General features: G+C 56.4%; 1 protein-coding gene across 27 annotated transcripts in view; it reads right to left on the reverse strand.

Moving 5' to 3' along the window:
• Positions 1 to 22,118, reverse strand: part of NCOR2 (nuclear receptor corepressor 2) — a 238,508-nt gene that overhangs the window by 206,036 nt on the left and 10,354 nt on the right. For 26 of the 27 annotated variants that reach the window (XM_031650908.1, XM_031650896.1, XM_031650907.1 and 23 more), the window contains exon 2: positions 799 to 845. The exons of the other annotated variant lie outside the window; for it this stretch is intronic. The gene's annotated coding sequence lies outside the window, so the exon portion shown is untranslated. The remainder of the gene's footprint in view (positions 1 to 798; positions 846 to 22,118) is intronic. 27 annotated transcript variants of the gene reach the window in all.

Raw genomic sequence — 22,118 nt, forward strand, 5'->3', positions numbered from 1 at the left:
CCAGCTGAAAGATCTGGGACAGGTGACCAAGCTGTGCCTCAGTTTCCTCACTTGTAAAATGAGGCTAAGCACCCATTCTGGAGTGTTGCTGGGAGGGTCATGAAATGGTGTGACATGTGAAAAGCACGACCTGTGATTATGACTGGTGAGGCACCTTCTCGGGTCAGGCACTGCTCTCTATGAGCGTTAATCATCACAGCAACCCTACAAGGGGAAACTGTTATTGCTCCCCAGTCTACAGATGGAGAGACAGAGATGCAGAGAGATGAAGCAACCTGGCCCGGGTGCCCAGCACAGAAGTACCAGTGACAAGACTGGGACCCAGGCCACCTCTTTGCCTGCTGGGCGCAGGGACCACAGTGGTGGTTCAGCCTGAGGGCTTCCTCCGGCACCCAACACCCAAACACCTGGGCCCATCCACAGGCGCCACCCTGGCCAAACCTGCAGGCCCACCACCAAAGCACAAAAGCAATATGACCGAGAACCCCGGAGCCCAGGGAAACCCACCCTCCTGACACTGACACTGTCAGAGACCCTCCCATCTCTCAGGCGCCATCAAAAAATCACTGCACCAACTCAGCCAGGAAACAGCCTGTCCCCGGGGGACCCCGCAAACTGCCCTAGTTGCTCGCTGCACTGGACAGCTCTGACATGCCAGACCCCACACGCCCCCCGAGGCCCCCACCACACACTCCAGGCCGAACCTGGCTCCGAGTAATTCCAGACCCCCTTCCCGCGAAAAGGACCAGGCAGGATGAACCTCCTGGGGACACCAAGTGGAGACAGACATGAACCTACCAGCAACTGCCTCCAGCAAGGCTGTGTCCTCAAAGACTCAGGGAGACCTGTGGAGAAAACATGGGTTTCGTTACCTGACATCGCATGTATGGGGTTTGGCATGACGACATCAATGTGCAGGGAAAAAAGACCATGTCTGCCGTCGGGGCCCATGCGTCGTAGGCACTGGGCCAAGTATTTCTCCATGACAACCCTGTGAGGCACTTACTGCTACCTATTTGACAGAGAGGGAGACTGAGGCTCAGACAATCAAATCTCATGCCCAAGTTCTCAGAGCCGGGAAGTGACAAAGCTGCGATTTGATCCCAGATGGTGGATTTAAAGGCAGTCCACACCCTGGCAAGACCACCAAGGGGTCCAGGGCCCCATGGCCAGGCTACTGGGAAACTGCCCCCTTACCTACCCAGAGGACCCCACAAACAGGCAGATGGGTCGACCGACACCTGAAGGATGGTGTCGGGGGAGGGGGTGTCTACTATTCTCATACAAGAATTTATTTTTGTTCGGTTGGTATTTTGGAGTGTTTTTGTTTTTGTTTTGGGTACAGTCTTGCTCTGTCACTCAGGCTGGGGTGCAGTGGTGCAATCATGGCTCCCTGCAGCCTCAACCTAAGGCGATCCTCCCACCTACGGCTCCTAAGTAGCTGGGACTACAGGTGCTTGCCACCATGCCCGGCTAATTTTTGTATTTTTTTGTAGAGACAGGGTCTCACCATGTTGCCCAGGCTGGTTTCAAACTCCTGGGCTCAAGCAATCCTCCTGCCTTGGCCTCCCAAAATGCTGGGATTACAGGTGTGAGCCACTGTGCCCAGCCTCATTTAAGAATTTCTGAGTTACCATACAAAGTCAAAAATAGTGAAATGACAGCTAGTATCCAGAATACAGAGGGGACACCCACAAATCAATATGAGCCAGTCAACCCAGCAGCAGACAGGCAAAAGACAACACAGACACTTTCACCAAAGAGTATAAACACATGGCCAATGAGACACGAAAAGATGCCCAATGTCATCAGTCCTTAAGAGAGGGCAGTTAACACCACGAAAGACCACTGCTCACCCATGCGGATGGCAAACATGAAACAGACAACATCAAGTGCTGGTGAGAAGAAGGAGCGCCTGGAACCCTCACCCGTTGCCAACGGGATGCAAAATGGAGCAACTACTTTGCAAAAACAGTTTGGCCGTTTCTTATAGTTAAACACATGCTTGCCGTATGACCCAGTAATTCAACTCCTAGGTCTTTATCAGACAGACATGAAAACAGCCACATAGACTCACGCACAAATGTTCACTGAAGCTTTATGCACAATCGCAGAACAACTGAAAACAACCCAACGGTCCATCGACAGGTGAATGGATAAACAAACAGTGGTGCATCCAAGCCACATAACTCTGCAATCAAGAAGAACAAAGTGCAGATACACAGAACCAAGGGGAGGAATCTGAGACTCAGGCTGTGTCCAAGAAGCCAGATTTAAGGCTGCAGACTCTGTGGTTCCATGATAGGATTCTGGGGAAGACAAAACAACTTTCACATTTGTACAGAGGCCTGCAGAGGTCGTCAAATACAACAAAAAGAATGTCATTCCCACAAAAGTTAGGACGCCAATCACCTCTGGGGAGAAGGCAGCCCGTGGCTACAAGGTGATCCCTTTATAATTGTTCGCTAATTTGCACCGAGGGGTTTATGCATTCTTTATCGTGTTAACTTCTGCATGAAAAGCACAAGTAAAAAATAGTACAGCGGGCAGAGCACTGGACAGGGTCAGTCTCAAGTGGGCCTCTGGGAAACCCGTTCTCCACCCCGCGCTGAAGCTGAGGGATGGGGACTGGCGGGGCCAGGGCTGCCCACTCCCACAAGGCCGGGGGGAGTTGTGTGTAGTGCTCAAGCTCTGAAGCCAGGCTCCCCAGGTGCCAATCTGGCCGCTACCCCCTCCTAGCTCCTAGCTGTGCAACTTGGAACGAGCAACTTCACCCCTCTGAGCCTCAGATTGCCCGTCTCTAAAATGGAAATGATGATTTAAACAACGCTGACCCCACAGGAATGCCATGAGCGTGAAGTGCCCTCAGCGCCAGTGTGTGCCACTTTGAGTGCTCAGCTCTTGCTGGACATGGCTCCTACCCCCACCCAGGGGCTGGCAGCCAAGCTCCTAGAGGCCAGCCCTCTCCAGCGCCTGGCAGGCCCTCAGGCCCCAAGGAGGGAGCCTTTGAAAGGGCAGCTGCGGGCAGCTCACAGGAGGACAAGCCAGCGGCTTCTTTCCTGCCCTTTTTTCTTTTTTAAGCGCTTTTTTCACTACGATGCCCCCAGGCTTGGCACTCGGTCCTGCCATCTGCGTCAGCTCCAGAGACAGGCCCTGCGGGAAGGCTGGAAACAGGGAGGGCCCGGGCACATCTTCACAGCCGCCCTCCCCAGCTCCCGGAAGCCTCGGTGGCCAGACACCTGCAGCACGTCCCGTCATGGGCTAGGGCAGAGCCAGGCCTGGCAGGCGCTCTCCCCGGGCACGAAGAAGCTCTCAACCTCCACCTGGGAGGGACAGCTGGGAGATCAGACCCCAGCTTCTCCTAACCTGCTCCCAACCCCAGCCAGCTCAGCCTGCAATCCCCAAGAGACAGAGTCCCACAGTGTCCCGGTGGCATGGGGTCAAGGCCAGTGGCGGCTGGCCCCAGGGTCACATTGTCGAGGGCGAAACAGGGAATTTCCCAGCAGTGATGGAGTGACACATAGGTCCAAAGAGGGGTTCCCAATTTAGAAAACTCAGCAGGGACTTCCCAGGAGAGGCAACCTGTCACACTGGCCAGAATCCAGAGAGATGACTGAGGGGCCAAGGGGCAGCGAGCGCTGGGCTGAGGTGGGAAGGAACCCAGGGCCCAGGCTGGAGCAGAGCCCGCGGGAGAGGAAGAGAGGAGAGGGCTGGAGGCAGCAGGGGCGGGTCACGCAGGGTTCTGCAGACGGGTTTTCTCTCCAAAGCAGAGCACCTTAGGAGAGTTATGAAGGCTGCAGAGGGGCAAGGTCCCACTCCAAAGTGGAGATGCATCCGGCCGTGGAGCACGGGTGAGGGCGGAAGCCACAGCCAAGGGAGAGGTCACTGTGCCAGTCCGGGCGAGTGATGTGGTGGGCAGCCCAGGCTGGGCGCAGCGAGGTGGGAGAGCGGCCAGCAGGGAGAGCATTCCACATTAGAGTCCGAAAGGCAGGCAAGGGATGGTGAGGATCAGAGGCCCGCTCCTCCCCTCCGACCCTGGGCAGAGCTGGTGGGGGAGGGAAGGAGAGGGTGACAACATTCACTTCCTGCACAGGACCCTTTCAGGGACGCGGTCATCCCGTGCTCCCGGCCAGGAAACTGCTGCTCTGAGGGAAGACTCACCCAAGGCTACACGGCAAGGAAGGGAGTGAGCGGGGATCCAAACCCACAGCCAAATGCTTGAGCCATGGGGAGCCAGGGCACCAGGGCACCAGGGCACAGGGCTGGCAGCGTGGGGCAGAGGCTGCTCCAGCCCAGGCTGCCCGCGAGCGGCCAGGGCGTGCGCAGTGTGGGCCGCAGTGTGGACCGGGCCCCATGCCTCCCTGGCTGCTGCACCTGTCAGGGCTTCCCAGGCCAGGCGTCTCCCAGCTCGTCTCCCAGCTCAGCCCCGCAGCGGTGGGTCTCACTCACTGTCTCACGCTTCCCTGTGCTCACAGCCGCCACTCACTTGCTCAAGGCCACAGTAGAACTTGCTCACTCTGCTGCACTCACATTCACACGTTCACACCTGGTTCACGCTCACCGGCTCAGGGCCACCCACACACATTCCAGCTCAGGCCCAGGTCCACTGGCCAGCTCTGCGGGCCCTCCCCGCGCGGCGTCCCCACCACCTCCTATACGCTCACTGGCCCCCAGCAAGCTCCCATGCTCCCCCTCACTCACCCTCACCTTCCCAGGCTGGGGGAACCTGGGCACCCACCTTCCTCTGAAGCAGAAGGCTCAGTCCACCCGCAGCTGTAGGAAGGGCCAGGCCTCCATCCTCGCACCCCTGGGGCTGGCCAGGCTCGTCTCCCAGCAAAGCAGATGCATGGGGAGGAGCAAGGACCAGTTCCAAGGCTCTCCTCTGCCAAGCCCACTGTGACCACTCATGGCCCACAGGCTGAGACTTGCGCCCACCTGCCACCGCCCCCCTTGTCAGCTCCCAAACAAGCCCTATAAGGCCCACCTCCTGACATTGGCTTTTGCCCTCAACTCCACCAAACACACCCTCACCTTGCTCTCTACCCTGCTGGAATCAGCGCAAGCACCATCTTTTCCTCCTCCAGGAAGCCTGCCTGGCTCACCCCAGCCACAGAGGCCAACCTGACTCATCCATTCACCACACTCAGAGATGGGAAGCCACCACTGAAGGCCACACAGCTGCAAGAGACGGAGCCAGCCGACATGCAAACCCAGAGGCAGCTTCAACATGCCTCGACCAGGACACCATCAACCTTCAGTCGCTCAACAAACAGAAGGGACAGACCCCCTGTTACCTGCCAGGTACAGGGGCGTGACTGGAAACACAAAAGTTGAGGGCCTTAGGGCCCGAGGTCACACATACCCACACCTGAACGCCCTCCAGTACACCCATAAGTGAGCAAGATGATTGCAAAGAGTGGCCTCTGGAGTGACGGACATAAACCATGGCAACCCTGCAGTGGTGGGAGGGAGGGCAGGGGGGGCAGGGAGGGCCTCCTGCAGGAGGAGACACTGAGCCAAGACACAGAATGAAGTCCATAAGGAAGGAAAAGAATGAAAGGTGAAGGAAGCAGTGGTGGAACTAGCCAGGATTAGAAGGAAGGAGGGCTGGGGAGTGGAGGGAGGGGGATGGATGGAGGGATGGGAGGGATGGAGGATGGAAGGATGGGGTGGGGGATGGAAGGAAGGGGGATGGATGGGAGGATGGGGTGGATGGGGAGGGAGATGGAGAGATGGGACGGGGAACGGACTGGAGGGGACGGGGATGGAGGATGGAGGGGACGGAGGACAGGAGTGAAGAAATGGAGGGAGAATGGGGGATCTGGGGGTGAAGATGGAGGGAGATGGGGAGGGGATGGAGATGGAAGGGGAGGAGGATGGAGGGATGGAGTGGATGGAGCCGGAGGGGGAATGCAGAGGGATGGAGGGGATGGAGGATGGAGGGGGAGGATGGAAGGAATGGATGGGGAGTGGAATGGAGGGGTATGGAGGAGGGGATGGAATGGATGGAGTGGAAATGGAAGGAGGGGTGGAGGGATGGATGGAATGGAGGGATGGAGGGGACAGATGGAATGGAGGGATGGAGTGGAGGGGATGGAATGGGAGATCGAAGGATGGGGAGTGGAGACGAGCCGGTGGGGAGGAGGAGGGAGTGGATGGAGCTGGAGGAGGAAGGAGAGTGGATGGAGGGGGATGGGGAGGGAATGGAGGGGGAGGTGGAGGAGCCGGAAGGGGGATGGGAGTGGATGGAGTGGAGCCAGAGAGTGGAATGGGGGATGGGAGGAAGGAGGGGATGGGGCTGGAGGGGGAGGCGGAGGAATGGAAGGGGATGGTGGAGGAGCCAGAGGGATGGGGAGTGGAGAGCCAGAGCCGGAGGGGGGTGGAGCTGGGGATGGCGGAATAGGGGAGCCAATGCCCAATGGAACACATAACTGAGTAGGAACAGTGTGAGGCAGGGCCAGCGAGGACGCCTTTGGGTCAATCCCTGAGGGCTCCATGGAGGCATCAACCTCTTGCCCTCTCCAGACCCAGCCTCAACCTCTTCCTGCGTGGAGGATCAGAACTGTGGGGCTCCAGCTTGGTGTCTGGACTCTGGCACCTTTCCCACCAGACCTGCGGCAGCCACAGGAACAGGGTGGGCCATTGCCTCGGGGCTCCTGTGCCTCCAGGACCCATGATTACTCAAGCCCAGGGCTCAGTACAAATCCTCCCTTTCAGCCCAGCCTCCCCTGAGCAGTGGCTACACCTGCCACAACAGCCACACCCTCAGCAGGGCCACAGGAGGGGCATCTTCCAGAAGGGAGAAGAACGGGTGTTGACCAAACACCCACAGTGCCCACAGAGACGGGCGAGGTGGGCGACAGCAGCCAGGCTCCACTCCAGGCCACCTCTGTACTGGGCACCGAGGCCAAGATGCTCAGTGCCCGCCCCAGGCCCTAGGAACCTGCCAGGCCAGCATGAGCCAGCCTCAGGGCATGCTCTGCAGAAGCTCTAAACTGGACCCTGCAGACCCACAGATCAGACCCTGGCCGCCAAGGGGCAGGCATGACCCCCAGAAGCCTTCCCTGAAGGGTGGAGTTTGGGAACTTCCAGCACAGCACAACCCCGGTGCCCTGAGACGTGGAGGCGGCTCACCACCCTCCCAGGGCTGGCCAGGGTCCACCAGGTACATCTTCCCACACGGGGTGAACAAGGAGCCTCCCCTGTCCCCTGCAGTGGTGTCACCTGGTCTCCGTTCCTGTGGTAGCCAGCAGCCCAGACAGCCAGAGCGGGAGGGAGGCAGGCTCTGCAGTCCTTCCATTGAGAACCCGCGGGGATATTTTGTTTTCCTTCTCCAGTGACAGCCGAGGCAGCCCGCCCCAAGCCAGTTCTCCTGGAAGCTGCGGAGGCAGCCACCCAGAGTTCACCAAGGTCTCAGTCCCCTCTGGACTGCAACAACCAAGGGCGGGGGAGTGGGCGAAGATGGGGGTCACAGCCTCTCTCCCTCCCATCCCTCCTCCACCAGCCAGGGCAAGGGCTGCCAGACCAAGGCCAAGGGGGCCGGCAGCATGGATGTGAGTGATTAGGGCCTGCAGTGGGACCAGCACGGGGGTGGGGATGGTCCGAAGCCCCGTTCAGAGGGGGACTGAGGAGAAATCCTGTGCCCTGCCTGGGAACACATCCCAGTCCCAGGGCCACCTGTCTGCTCCCAACAGGGGAGGCTGCAGTGACACCAAGCACAGCGACTGGGGAGGAGCCACTGCAAAAATCATGACAGCGATCATCACAATAACAAGAACAGCCCTCACTTCCTGCCAGGCCACGTGCATCTCCACTGCCCGGACCCCATTTCAGGGGTGGGGAGACAGACACACACGGGGTCACCTGCTCCAGCTCAAACAGCCAGCGAGGGGCCGGCAGGTAGGACCCCGAGCGTCTGACCCTCTGCTCTGGGCCGCTCCATTCTCCACCCCGACAGCGCCCTGGATTTAGCAGGGCCTAGGCTTCCCAGAAACCTCGCCGCCCATCTCCTTGCTGCGGGGTGTGGGGCCACCATCAGAGACAGCAGCCAGCAGGAGCAATTAGAGGCCAGGAAGCAGCCAGGGTATCGACTGCTTTCGGGAGGGAAGGGGGACGCGGGCTCTGTCGGGGTGGCAGCAGCCTGGCTCACGGCCAAGCATGGGCCACGACATGGCAGGGAGCGCAGCCCAGGCCCGGAGGCCACGGAGGCCCCACGCGGCAGCACAGGGAGGCCATCTGTCCATCCACCTGTCTGTCCAGTCCCATCACCCTCATGGGCACCGACAGCCCCGAGGGGCCTGAAGCTCAGGGTTTCACTGCCTCCTCACAATGCTCAGCCCCTTACGATGATTAGCTCGTTTAATTATTACAACCGCCCCACATCCTGCCCCTGTGCAGATGGAGGCAGTGAGGCAAGAAAGCCCTCCCAGAGAGTTCCCAGGACGGGGGTCCACACTCAGCGTCAGCCAGCACCAACGACGCCGCCTCTGCCTGGCACCTCCCGCCCGAGGAGCCCCAGCGGGGCGGGAGATGAGAAGGGCCTCTATGGCAAGGGTGCACCGGGGACTGCTGGATGAGACGGAAGCTTCGGCCCCACAGTGACCCTGTCTGTAAAAGAGGAACATCACAACACCTGCCTCACAGTATGTTGTAAATTAACTCAGGTTTAGCCCCACAGACAGGCAGAGCAAGTGCCCCAGAATGTCAGTTGCTGGCTTCTCCCAGAGAGGCTGCCCGACCTGGGGGCCCCCAAATCTGCAGCCGAATAGAAAAACCACTGCGGACCCGCCCCAGCCTCTGCCCCAGGCTCCCCACCCAGGAGCAAGGTCTGGCCGTTAGAGGCTCCCTGGAGGGCGGGGGCACCATCCGCCAGGAGCAATTAATTGCTAGGTCAAGAGATGGTGAAAGAGATTTGTTACGAGGGCCTGGGGACATTCAGGGTGGGAGGGTGGCCCACACTGATTCAGTCGCCCCACCTTCCACCTCACAAGCATGCTCTGCCCCCACCCCCAGGGACATCCTCCTCTGCCTCCACACCAGCCCCGACCCAGGGTAGGTCAAGGACGCAGCCCCAGCACCCGTGACCCGCTCCCAAGAGGGACCTGCTTCCATCATTCAGCCGGTGCCCACACACAGGAGGGGACAGCCAGGCACGAGTGGGGCTGACACACAGTCCCCGGGGGGCCTCAAATGGGCCTGAGACCCAGATCAAATCCCTGAGCCATCGCATCCTGGCAGGAGACCGCGACCCCTGTGGGTGCTGCTTTACTTCTCAGAGGCAGTTTCCTTGGTGGTGAAAAGAGGCGATTACATTAGGCTAAAATCAGGCTGGCTCCCACTCCAGCCCTAGTGCTGTCATTTTTTAAAGCCTGAGGAAGGTGCCTTGCTTCTCGGAACCTCAGTGTGCCCATCTGTAAAAGGGGGATGATGCCAGGGACTACTCTGAAGAGAAACTTACAGCCTGGCACCCAGCAGTGCTCAGTTGAAGCTCACCATCGGGATTCACCAGGCCACCTCCCCAGGGCCCCTTGCCAGCCTGCAACCCTACTGAGACACCAACCAATGCCCCCAGCACCTCAAACACCCAAAAGCAGGGCCCCCTGGGGGCCATGATGAGAGGACTGGATGAATGAGCCCACCTTCCCTGCCTCCCACCTCTGCAGCAGGCCCAGGGGAAACATAGGCTTTGGTGACCACCAGGCGGGGGCCAGAGGTCAGTGACAACAGAAGCCCCCAGAGACAAGGCAGCCCCCCACCCAGATCCTCCATGGGCGGGGCTCTGCAGGAGCCTCTGGTCTGGAGGGGTCCGAGGCACAGGTTTCCCCATGAGTCCCCACCAGCTTTTGGCCCCTGGTGTCCACACCCAATCCCTCCACACCAACCCACTGACACACGGGGCCCCTTGAAGCCCCCACCACACAGATGGGAAAACCAAGGCCCAAGGACGCCAGGCAAGGGGAGCTCAGCCCAGGATCTTTCTCATGTCCCACTGAGCTCAGCTCAGCTCAGCAGGCACTCAGAAGCCCAAGTGGCCCAGCTGGGGTCGGGGCCCTGAGTCAGAGCAAGAAACGCAGCAGAAACTGAAACAGCCCAGTGGCCCCACACGCGCCACAGAGTGAGCCACGCTCATTCCCTGCGCTGCCCCGTGCTGGGAAGTTCCTGCTTCTGTGGCCAGGGTGGGGGTGGGGGATGAGTGACGTGGAACAGCCTTTCGGCCTGGGGACCCTCTCTGGACCCGGCAGATGAGCCAAGTTCCATGCACACAGGCAGAGCTGTGAACTGGCCCCACCCCAGAGTCTCCGTGTCACCCGGGACACATGCAAAGCCACACACTAACAAGGGCAGCAGTTTAGGGGTATGCGTAGCGACAACACAGAGAGGCAGGAGAGACCCATCCCAGGCATAGGCTGTTTCTGCTCCCTGGCAGGGCTCAACCTGCAGCAAGGCCACAGAGTGCAGGTCTTGTGATCTCAGGATAGGGTCTGAGACCCGGGTTCAAACCCCAGCTGTGCTGCTTTCTAGCTCTGTGACCCTGAGCACGTGACTTAACCCTTCTGAGCCTGTTTCCTCGCCTGTAAAATAGAAACTCAGCTCACAGGGCTGACTCAGAGGCTCAGTGAGCAAATGCCTGCCTACAGTAACAGTGAATGCCCAGCATACAGTAAGGGCTTAATAAATATGTACAGCAGTTCCTGCTTAGCCGTGGGAGCTTTCCGAAGTTTCAGTATGGTGGTCTGAAAACATTAAACGGAAAATTCCACAAGTAAACAACTCATCCATTTTTGGGTTTTGTTTGTTTGTTTGTTTGTTTTTCTTGCTCTATTGTATAGGCTGGAATGCAGTGGTGCAATCTTGGCTCACTGCAGCCTCCGCCTCCACCTCCTGGGTTCAAGTGATTCTCCTGCCTCAGCCTCCTGAGTATCTGGGATTACAGGCATCCGCCACCATGCCCAGTTAATTTTTTTATTTTTAGTATAGTCAGGGTTTCACCATGTTGGCCAGGCTGGTCTCAAACTCCTGGCCTCAAGCGATCCACCCACGTTGGCCTCCCAAAGTGCTGGGGTTACAGGCATGAGCCACCACACCTGGCCTTTCCTATTTTATTATTAGTTATGGTTGTTAATCTCTCACTGTGCCTAATTTGTAAAGAAAACCTTGTCACAGGTCTATACATGTAGGAAAAGATGGAGTGTATATAGGGTTCCATACTGTCTGCAGCTTCAGGCATCCACTGGGGATCTTAGAATATATCCCCCAAGATTAAGGGGAGACTAGTCCATCTTTTTCAGTTCCCACATTTTTCAAATGGAGATGAAATTTACATAACATAAAATTAACCACTATAAAGTAGGCAGCTCTGACATTTAGGACATTCCCAGTGCTGTGCAACCATCACCTCTATCTAATTACAAAACATTTTTATCACCCTAAAAGGAGACCCCATCAACATGGAGTAGGTTCTCCCCAGGTCCCCTCCTTCCAGCCTCCGGCAACCACCAATCTGCTTTCCGTCTCTGTGGGTTTGCCTGTTCTGGGCATTTCATGAAGGTGGAATCGTACACTATGTGGCCTTGTGTGTCTGGCTTCTTTCACTCAGCATCATGGTTTCAAGGTTCACCCACAGTGTAGCACACATCCGTACTTCATTCCTTTTCATGGCTGAATAATATTCCATTGTGTGGAGAGACCAATCATATATTTTTATATGAGAAACATGTGTTATAAAGAATACATATTCATATATAACAACATATATATAAATGCACATACAGAATGAGATTTAATTCTAAAATTTGTAAGGTTATAAAATAACCATAAGAACTATGATGATGTGGAATCTGGTGAAGGAGCCAGCCGGCGGGAGAGAGCGGCCTGGGGTGGCCAGGCAGGTTCCCTCCTGTGGGAACTCTCCTCCGCTCTAACTCCCCTCCACATCACATCAGGCCTCCTAAACGTGCACTGAGCTGAGACCTGAATGGCAGCAAGGAGCCAGCTGTATCGATATGCAAGGAACAGCATTCCAGGTGGGTGGAACAACAAACACGAAGGCCCAGAGGCTGCTGCAGTCGGTGAGGGCTGAGGAGCTCCCAGGCGGCCTCTGAATTTATTCTCAGAGCAGTGGGAAGAGAATGGAGAGCATCGGGCCAGAGGCTTAAGAGTCTCATGGTCCTTCTGATGGGATCCCTTTGGCTGCAACTCAGAGACCAGACAAGTGGGACGAAAGTGGACTGGGGACCTGGAAGAGGCTACTGTAGTCATCCAAGCCAGACGGTGACAGGGTGGGGGGTCCATCATGGTGCCTGGTCTGCCATTCTTTTCTTTTTGTCATTATTATTGATATGAAAACAGAGGGTCTCGATGGCAATGCTGTTACCCCCCCAAACATAGTTACTGTTTATTATCATTATTCCATCTCACAATAACAGCATATTATCTTTACTGTTCCTGTTATTTTTTTCTGCGCTGTTAGGGCGGGCGGGGGGGTCTCCATGGCAGGGTCCCTACCCCAGGGATGTTTCTGGCTGCCCCATGACTGGCTCATGGCCTTTGGGACAGTCCCACTCCATAAAAGTCGCCCTCCCTACACAATTTTCAAAGACCTGGCCATTCACAAAAACCTGCCAGAACCAGTCCAAATACTAGCTGTTTCTTAAATGTCACTCTCCTCTCCCTCCAGCACCGCAGGGCTCTGATCTGCTTTCTCACGAATCCACGCTTACTCATTCTGAGTGGGAGCCAGCCACTCCTCCCTCTCGTTTCCCCTTACCCGACGGTTGAGGCACCGCACAGATTTTTGCTGTTGTTAATTCTGAGCCGAGTCTGTATTAAGGAAGAATTTCAGTGCCCAGGAGTAGAGGGGATTTTCCAAGTCTATGGGGTAAATATTGTCGGGGTGGTTGGGATGCGGTGTGGCGCTGAGCCAGGGAGCTAACCTCTCTGAGCCTTCGTGCTTGCCTGGCAATGACGACAGCTGCTGGATCACGAGATCACTGAGAGGATCAGATGAATTCACGCGGCATGTGCAGGCACTGAGACGGGCAGCGTGCAGCTGAGGGGCTGGCGGTGGGAGGGGCACGGCCGTGGCTGGAGGAGAAAATCCCACGCTCCCCGCTTGGCTGGGTGACCCACTGCCCGCCTGGCTTTTGAGGAGATAAGCCGCCTGCTCAGGTTCATGTTCGGGATCAAATGAACCCACTTAATCCCCTTAGTGATCTCTGCTGCGCTGGCTCCTTGGGGGCCTGGGGAGGAAGGCAACTGAGCCCCCTGGAGTAGAGACCCCACCCACGAGGCCAGGCACAGAGAAGGCGCCAAGGGCTTCTGCCCCAGCGCTGGGGCACAGCAGGCTGAGGGAGCCCCAGGACAGAAGTGGGCACACATCATGGGCTCACCATCACAGTCGCAGTGACTCCTGACTCCCCACTGCAACCCAGAAGGTAAATGCTATTATGAACGCCCTTCTCCAGCTGGGGAAACCAAGGCCCAGAAAGAAAACAGCCCACCCGAAGGTCACAGAGCTCCTCGCCGGATCACCAGCAACCCATCAAGATAACCTTATCCCATTTCACAGAGGGAGAGAGGGCGGCAGGAACGGGGCCTTAAGTCACCACCCCATCCCACTGGGAAGGCAGGGGTGGACGGGCAGAGTCACGCCTGCCTAGGGGAAGTACACACTAGGTACTTACGGGAAGTAGTGAGTGAACAAAATCTACACGCTGGGCGCGGGCTCCAAGGAAAACACCTTCATGGGACCTTTCTCCCCTCCCAAGGTCCCTCTCTAAGATCCTGTATCGCAGGGGTCTGGCGGGAGTGACTGTGACCCCCAGAGGGACAGTAGGCAAAGTCTGGAGGCATTTCTGGCTGTAGCAAAGGGGGCTGAGGTGCCACTGGGGTCTGATGGGTGGAGGCAGGGGTGTTGCTAAGCATTCTGCAGCACCCAGAGCATTCCCTGCAACAGAGAATGACCCAGCCCCCCAAAACTCGAACAGTGCCCAGGCTGAGAACCCTGCCGTCCTTACCAAATGCATGAGAGGGTCAGTTGGGCACCTACTGTGTGCAGGGCCCCCATGCAGGACACAGTCAAGAAGACGAGGTCACAGAGCTCAGAGAGGTAAGGCTTCCTGCCCCACCTAATGGAAGGAAGGCAGAAGCGGGACCTGAACCCAGGTCCCACTGACTCACAGCCCCACCCCAGCTGCCAAATACCTGCCCCATCCTTCAGGAGTCTAACCTACTGGGTCTAGAGTGGGGGCTCCGGAATCTGTATATTTCATAGCCCCTTCCCCCTACAGCCACTGGCAGGGGGAGGATGGTGAACGGGGGAGGACACTCAACAGGGGGAGGACAGTGAACAGGGCGAGGACAGTTCTGTTCCTTTTCATCAGAATCTACACTGGCCAGGAGGCTGGCAGTCTGTCTCTGGGGGGTAGGAACGTGGTTGTATTTTTTTATGTGCAAGCTTTTCGTTCCTTAATTTTCCAGCTTATAGAGAACATATTTGTTCTGCTTCTAAAAACCAAAAACAGTCTTTTATGTAAAGCAGCTGCCAAACCACATGCCCAGACTGGCCCTGGGTAGCTCCACTAGGACCTGGCAGGGAGGGACCCACACCTCAATGGAGAGAGGACTGACCCAGCAAAGCCCCCATGAAGCACCCCTGGCATCATCAGGAGAAGCCCAGAGCTGGCAAATCCACTCACCACAGCACCCGGGCACCCAGAGGTGCTCGCTAGAAAGTCTCCGGCAGCCCCTTCCCACAGCAAGCACCTGATCAACCCAAGTAGCTTTCCCCAGGAAACACACCAAGCACATGTCACATCCCCATGACAAAATACTATAAGAAGTTAAAATTAGCCAACTGGATCCAACTGCACCAGCACATGGTGAAAACCTGTAATCATACAGATAAAAATAATGATAGCTAATGCCACAGCTCTGGATGCTGTGTCTATTACCCTTCTAATTCTCAAAACAATCCTAGAAGGTGAGGACTACTTAGGTCCTCATTTCACATATTAGGAAACTGAGGCAGAGTCATGTGATAAGCTGCGTGAGAACACAGTGTCTGGAACCACACAGGTCTGCCGCTCGTCTAGCCGAGAAAACTACTGCGCCAAATTATATACAAAGCTGTCAATACTCGACTACTTTTGACCTACAAAACTAGCAGTCATACAGCTCCCCCAGTAGCAAACAGGAGAGCAGCACGCACAGATCCATGTGTCCACAGACAAGGCAGGTTCCCAGGCCATGCAGCGATACACAGAGGCTCCTGGAAAAGCCCAGGCCCCAGTGAGAGGTGGTGGCCTTCAGGAAGGCGACTCCTGTGATTTGAAAGTCACCTGTTATTTTTTTCTCTTTTAACAAAAAGCCACCTTAGCTTACAGCCCCAAGTTTGGCGTCCTGGGCTAAGGCTCGACTGGCCTGGTCTCCCTCTCTCCTCTCTTCCCTGGCCGCCTCTTTGCCCCCAAGACCCCACACAGTCCGTGACAAGCTGGCAGTCCTCCTCAGGGCCTGGAACCTGGAGTCTCTTCCAGCAGCCCAGGAGAACCTCTCCCCACTAAGGATCCAGTTTCACTTAATTGCAGGCTTCAGGTTTCTGCATGCAGGCCCAGAGGCCTGGGGGCAGGAGGCGCAGGCCGTTGTCTTCCTCTTTTTAATAAGCTGGAAGGCAGCAGCATGTGCCCTGCTGTTCTGAGAATCCGGAACACCTGCCCCTTGGGAAAGGCCGCGGCTCCAAGAGCCCACATGGGAGACCCAGCCGGGAGAAATCAACTGTGGTTTGTCATGGGACATGCTGGGGACACATTTTTTTTCTGGTCAACCATTGGGACCAGGTACCCCAACTGGATTTAAGGGATTAAAAAAAAGAAAAAGAAAAAAGGGGCTGGGTGCAGTGGTTCACACCTGTAACCACAGCACTCTGGGAGGCCAAGGCAGGAGGATCTCCTCAGCTCAGGAGTTCAAGACCAGCCCGGGAAACATAACGACACCTCATCTTTACTAAAAATCAAAACAATTAGCCTAGCCAAGCGTGTTGACATATGCCTGTAGTCCCGGCTACCCAGGAGGCTGAGATGGGAGGATTGCTTGAGCCTGGCAGGTCAAGACTGCAGTGAGCTGTGATTGCACCACTGGACTCCAACTTGGGCAACAGATTGCAAGACCCTGTCTAAAAAAAAAACAAAAAAAAAAAAACAAAAAAAAACCATGAAAGAAGAGAAAAGAAAAAAGAAAGCACAAATGTCTCTCTGCCTCTCTGTGTGTTTCTTTTGCATTTTGGTTTTTCCCCAGCACAGCCCTTTACAGTTTGCAGGTTTCTCTCTTCACTGTGTGCTCTTCAGCCACAGTCCCCAGGTCAAGGTCAAGAAACTGAGGGTCACTTAATTCCAAGGTCACTCACGGTAGGAAAGCAGCCATTGTCTCCATGGCCACATCACCCACGGCCCTGTTCCCGGTTGCTGGTTCACAGGGAAATCACGGGCTCTGTGGGGACAGCAAGTGTCCTCTACCCCTGTGACAATGACCACAAACTCGGTGACTTACAACAGAACAAGTTTTGGGGGGGTTTGGGGTTTCTTTTTTTTGGTTTCTTGAGACAGGGTCTCACTTGGTCACCTGGGCTGGAGTGCAGTGGCACGATCACAGCTCATTGCAGCCTCCAACTCCAGAGCTCAAGTGATCCTCCCATCTCAGTCCCCTGATTAGCTGGGACCACAAGTACTAGCTGGGACCTAGCTAGTTTTCTGTATTTTTTTGTAGAGACAGGGGGGGTCCCACTGTGTTGCCCAGGCTGGTCTTGAACTCCTGGCCTCAAGCGATCCTCCCACCTCGGCCTCCCAAAGTGCTGGGACTACAGGCGTGAGCCACCGTGTCCGGCCAGCATGAGTTTATTACCTTACAGTTTTGGAGGTCCGAGGTCTGAAATGGATCTAACAGAGCTAACACCAAGGTATTAGTAGGGTTGCGTCCAGTCTGAAGACTCTAGGGGAGAACCTGTCCATCACCCTTTATGGCTTCTAGCAGCTGCCTGCACTCCTTGGCTCATGGCCCCTTCCCCATCCTCAAAGCCAGCAGTGCAGCATCTTCAAATCTCTCTGACTCTGACCTCCTGCCTCCTTCTCATAAAGACCATTGTGATTACATCCAGCCCGAGCAGATAATCTAGGATAATCTCCCATCTCAAGGTCAGCTGGTTAGCAGCCTTAATTCCATCTGCCACCTTAAATCCCCTTTGTGGCATAAAATAATATATTCACAGCTTCTGGGAATTAGGACATCGTGCGGCTTAACACAGGCTTCAAAAACAAAAATCTTTAGGCCTCTAGGGAACACCCAAGGCCCCACCCCACAGATCCTGAACTCCCACCAGGGTCCACGTGCCTCAGTCTCTCCACTGCTACACAGCATGGGCGAGTATGCCCAGTGCCAGCACCTGTATGTGAATACACGTCCCCAGCAGTGCAGAGTCCAGCGTCTAATGAAAACGTGATCGGACAGAGCCCTGTGGCCTATCACTAGAGACTTCCCTCTCCAGATTAACAACAAAGAATTTATCAATACTTTTGAGCAACGTTTTTTTCCTGACCAGTCACAAATGGCCCGATTGTACAGCCCATGTTCTAGTAAGATCCATAAGAAATCCCCCTACTGCTGAAACCTACGCTTCCTCACACCCCTACATGCCAGGTTGCAGAAGGCTTTGCAGGGTACAGCTGAGCTGCTGCGGGGCACCCACAGGAGGAGACGTCCAAGAGCCCGAGCAGCATGTGCCCCCACTGTGCAGGTGGTGTCCCTCCAAATGGGGAGTGGGGGAGCTGGGGAACCAGAGGCCACCCAAAGCTGCTCAGGATGTCCTTGGCATGGTCAGCACCCTGCCCTGCAGCTCCCGGTGACTACGCTCTCACAAACCCCCACTCAGGAGCCAGCGCCCCGGGGCAGGCCAAAAAGGAACAGGGCGAGCCCTGCCCCACAAGCACGTAATGGCATGAGCGACATGAACCCTCGAGATGCTTAAAGACGACTGAGGGCACGACAAAACACCTTCCTTGCTTCAAAGCCCTTTTGCGACTCTTTCCTGCCAGAGGTGCCGCGAGGTGGCATCGCTTCCATTTCACAGGTCCCAGAGACACTGTGCAAAAAGTCACACAGCAACCCAGCATGGCCCACCTCCCAGTCTGGGGCCCTCCAGGCAGTTCCACATCGTTATGGCCCTCCAGCCTCCCACCGCCCAGCTGGGCATCCAGACAGGAATATCTCCTATGGGAAGCTCCCCTCCCCAGGTTCCCTCGGTGCCCCCTCCCACTCAGCTCCCCTCTCTCCAAAGCAAAAGTCAGGCGCCCCCTTCTCAATGTCAAACCTCATGCTGCGCCCTCCGCACCTCCAAGCACCCAAAGGCACTCCTTACGGCACCACGAGCACAGAGGCGGCCTGGACTCACGGACAGGGACTGTGACACAGAGAGGGCAGCGAGAGCCTGAAGGTCACACAGCAAACCAGAAAGCACACACCCGACGCACAGCACGCTTCCACTTCCACGTTCCCACTGAGGGCCGCACAGTTCCGGGAGGCGCTGCGGCAAGGGGGCAGCGCCCAGGGCCCAGGTGCCGGGAGATGCAGCTTCCTGCCCGCCGCTGCAGCTGCTATTTATAGCCGAGCAGGGAGAAGCCAAGACAGCCAGGGTCAGCTTCCTGCACGGCAGAGCCGGCCACAGCCTGGAAGCCTTCAAGGGTGACCCAGAGGGGAGTGGGCTGGGTCAGGGCAGACATGGGCTTTGATGTCCAGGATTGGGCACATGGTGGACCCAGGACTGTCCCCGGTCACTCCCAAGGGCCACAGTCCAGGGGAAAGGGATGAAAGCACAGAACGGACCCTGCCCATGACAGCTGCCCACCAAGCAAGGAGCTTAGGAGCTGTGTGTCCTAATCCAATGATATCACCACTCTGTGCCTCAGTGTCCCCATCTGTAAACAGGGAAACTAACAGTTCTGGCCACACTGGGTTATTGTGAAGCTTAGATGAGCTAAGCCAGGTGGTGAAAAGCGAGCTTGCCTGCATCCTGCCAGCTCAGGGCCCTCTCTGGAGCACCCTCACCTCTGCCCCTCCCTGCTCAGACACCAGACAGCAATGCTGGGGCAGGGGGCACCCCTGCACCAGGACACGTGCGAAGCAGCAGCTCTCTCTACTATACCCTCCAGTGTGTGCACAGCTTACAAAGCCCAGGGAGACTGAGCAAGTGGCAGGCACGGGGGCATCCCAACCAAGCCCCAGGACACAGCGGTGACAACGTCCACAGGATGTGTACATGCACGGGTGTCATCGCCATAGCAGTCCCAAGTGTCCACTCCCCTACACACCGGGGACTGCAGTTACCCCCATTCTACAGATGCAGAAACAGAGCACAAAGTGACAGAAAGAACTACGCTGAAGAAACGCAGAGCGGCCCCTACCCAGAGTTCGCTGAGGTCTCCTACCTTGGCCAAGGTCTCCTATCTTGGCCGAGGTCTCCTACCTTGGCCGAGGTCTCCTATCTTGGCCGAGGTCTCCTACCTTGGCCGAGGTCTCCTATCTTGGCCCAGGTCTCCTATCTTGGCCGAGGTCTCCTATCTTGCCAAACAGCAGAGAAGTCTTGCTGGCCCTGGGAATCCGCCCAGAAAGCTTGCAGTGGGTTTGGACCCCCCAGAACTTACTTGGTTCCTTGGGGAGAGGAGCAAGGGCCAGGAAGGATCCGCCTCAGGCCACCCATCCATGGGAACTCGGGTTTAAAGTCCCTCCCTGGTCCCTGGGGTCGCCTGGTTGTGATGCCTCAACTGCCTCCAAAAATTGGCAAAGGGAACACCCACACGGCAAACTGAAAACAGTAAGCACTAGCCCAGCCCACACGGAAGGCTTCTCTGTGCTCCCAGCGCCAGGCAATAAGCACCTTCATGTAGGACCTCACAAAATGCTCAAGACAACCTCGAGAAATGAGGAATCTGATTATGCCAATTTTATGGATGGCGAAATGGAGGCATGGACGCTGAATTAGGCAAAACTTGGTTCTTCCACACCCTGGCCACTCTGGGCCTCTCTGGGCTTAGGTTCACCTGTGGAGCTCAGGGGCCAAGTGCAGTGCTAGCAAGGGGTGGTCACAGCCACCAAGGGAGGGACAGAGAGGGAATGGCCACAGACTCAGTGACTTGGGGGCTCTGCGGGAGCAGAAGGGGGCCACAGGCAAGGGAGGGTACAGGTGTTAGGCACAGGGATGAATGGATGGATGACCTGGGACCCCCGACGGGCACCAGGGCACGAGGTGAGAACATGCCCAGCCACAGCCCAACACTCAACACATCCACGAGGTACCCACGATGTACCCAGCACTGCTCTAGTACCTGGGAGACAGACAGACATCCCCCCCTTGTGGAATGTCCATTCTCGCAGGGATGACAGACAACAGCAAGATGACAAACGTGTGAAACCATCATCAGAAGATGGCACAATGGGAAACAAGTGAGGGAGGGAGGGGAGAGGGTGCAATTTTCAATATGAAAATATCAGGCCAGGCGTGATGGCTCATGCCCATAATCCCAGCGCTTTGGGAGGCCAAGGCAGGTGGATCACCTGAGGCAGGTGGATCACCTACTAAAAATACAAAAATTGGCCGGGCGCGGTGGCTCAAGCTTGTAATCCCAGCACTTTGGGAGGCCGAGGCGGGCGGATCACGAGGTCAGGCGATCGAGACCATCCTGGCTAACACGATGAAACCCCGTCTCTACTAAAAGATACAAAAAACTAGCCGGGCGTGGTGGCGGAAGCCTGTAGTCCCAGCTACTCCGGAGGCTGAGGCAGGAGAATGGCGTGAACCCGGGAGGCGGAGCTTGCAGTGAGCCGAGATCGGGCCACTGCAATCCAGCCTGGGCGACAGAGCGAGACTCCGCCTCAAAAAAAAAAAAAAAAAAACAAAAATAAAAATACAAAAATTAGCCCTGCGTGGTGGTATGCGCCTATAATCCCAGTTACTCAGGAGGCTGAGGCAGGAGAACTGCTTTAACTCAGGAGGCAGAGGTTGCAGTGTGCAGAGATCACGCCACTGCACTCCAGTCTGGGCAACAGAGCAAGACTCTGTCTCAAAAAAACAAACAAACAAACAAAAAAAAAAAAAATTCAAGAAAAATGTCAAAGGAATGAGACAAGGTCTGCGGACACTGGGAAAGAGTGCTCCAGCAGGGCGAGTGCAAAGGCCCCGCGGCAGAAGCTGCCTGGTGCATTTCAGGAGAAACAGCGAGGCCGGTGTGGCTGAAACAGAGTGAGCAAGGGGAGCAGATTGCAGAGGACAGGCCACGCGGGGGCAGAGGGCAGAGCCTCAAAGCCCAGTTAGGGAATCGGCTTTCGGAGCGGCAGCGGGACTGTCCTGCCCTGGGTTTTCCTGCCCTGGATTTTCCAGGCCTGTCCCTGGCTGCCGCGTGGGGTATGGGTCTCAGGGTGACCAGTGAAGAGCCAGTTGTGCTGGGAGCCGTGTTCGCTTCTAGAACTGCTATAAACAAAGCCCCACACACCGGGGACTTAAAACAACCCACTGTTACTTTCTCACAGTTAGGGAGGCCAGAGGTTCAGAATCAAGGTGTTGGCAGGGTGGCTCCTTCCGGAGGCTCCGTGGGGGCGTGTCCCGAGCCTCCTCCCAGCGGTCCCTGACACTTCTTGGCGTCCAGCCACATCGCTCCAGTCTCTGCCTCCATTGTCGCACAGCCTTCTCCTCTGTGTCTTTTTGTCCTCTTATAAGGACACAGGCCACTGGATTTAGGGCCCAGCCTGCTCCAGGATGACCTCTTCCTAATTAAACGCATCCACAAAGACCTTGTTTCCAAATAAGGTCACAGCCTGAGGTTCTGGGAGGAACATGAATGGGTGGGAAGGTGGCAGGGGCACTGTCCAACACCATGCAGCAGCCTAGGCCAGGGCACGATAGTGACAGAGGATGCGAAATGGTTAAAAAATATCCAGGAGGGGCCGGGCGCGGTGGCTCAAGCCTGTAATCCCAGCACTTTGGGAGGCCGAGACGGGCGGATCACGAGGTCAGGAGATCGAGACCATCCTGGCTGACACGGTGAAACCCCGTCTCTACTAAAAAATACGAAAACTTAGCC

Source organism: Papio anubis, chromosome 9 (assembly GCF_008728515.1).
Source record: "Papio anubis isolate 15944 chromosome 9, Panubis1.0, whole genome shotgun sequence".
In the NCBI taxonomy this organism is placed as follows: Eukaryota; Metazoa; Chordata; class Mammalia; order Primates; family Cercopithecidae; genus Papio; species Papio anubis.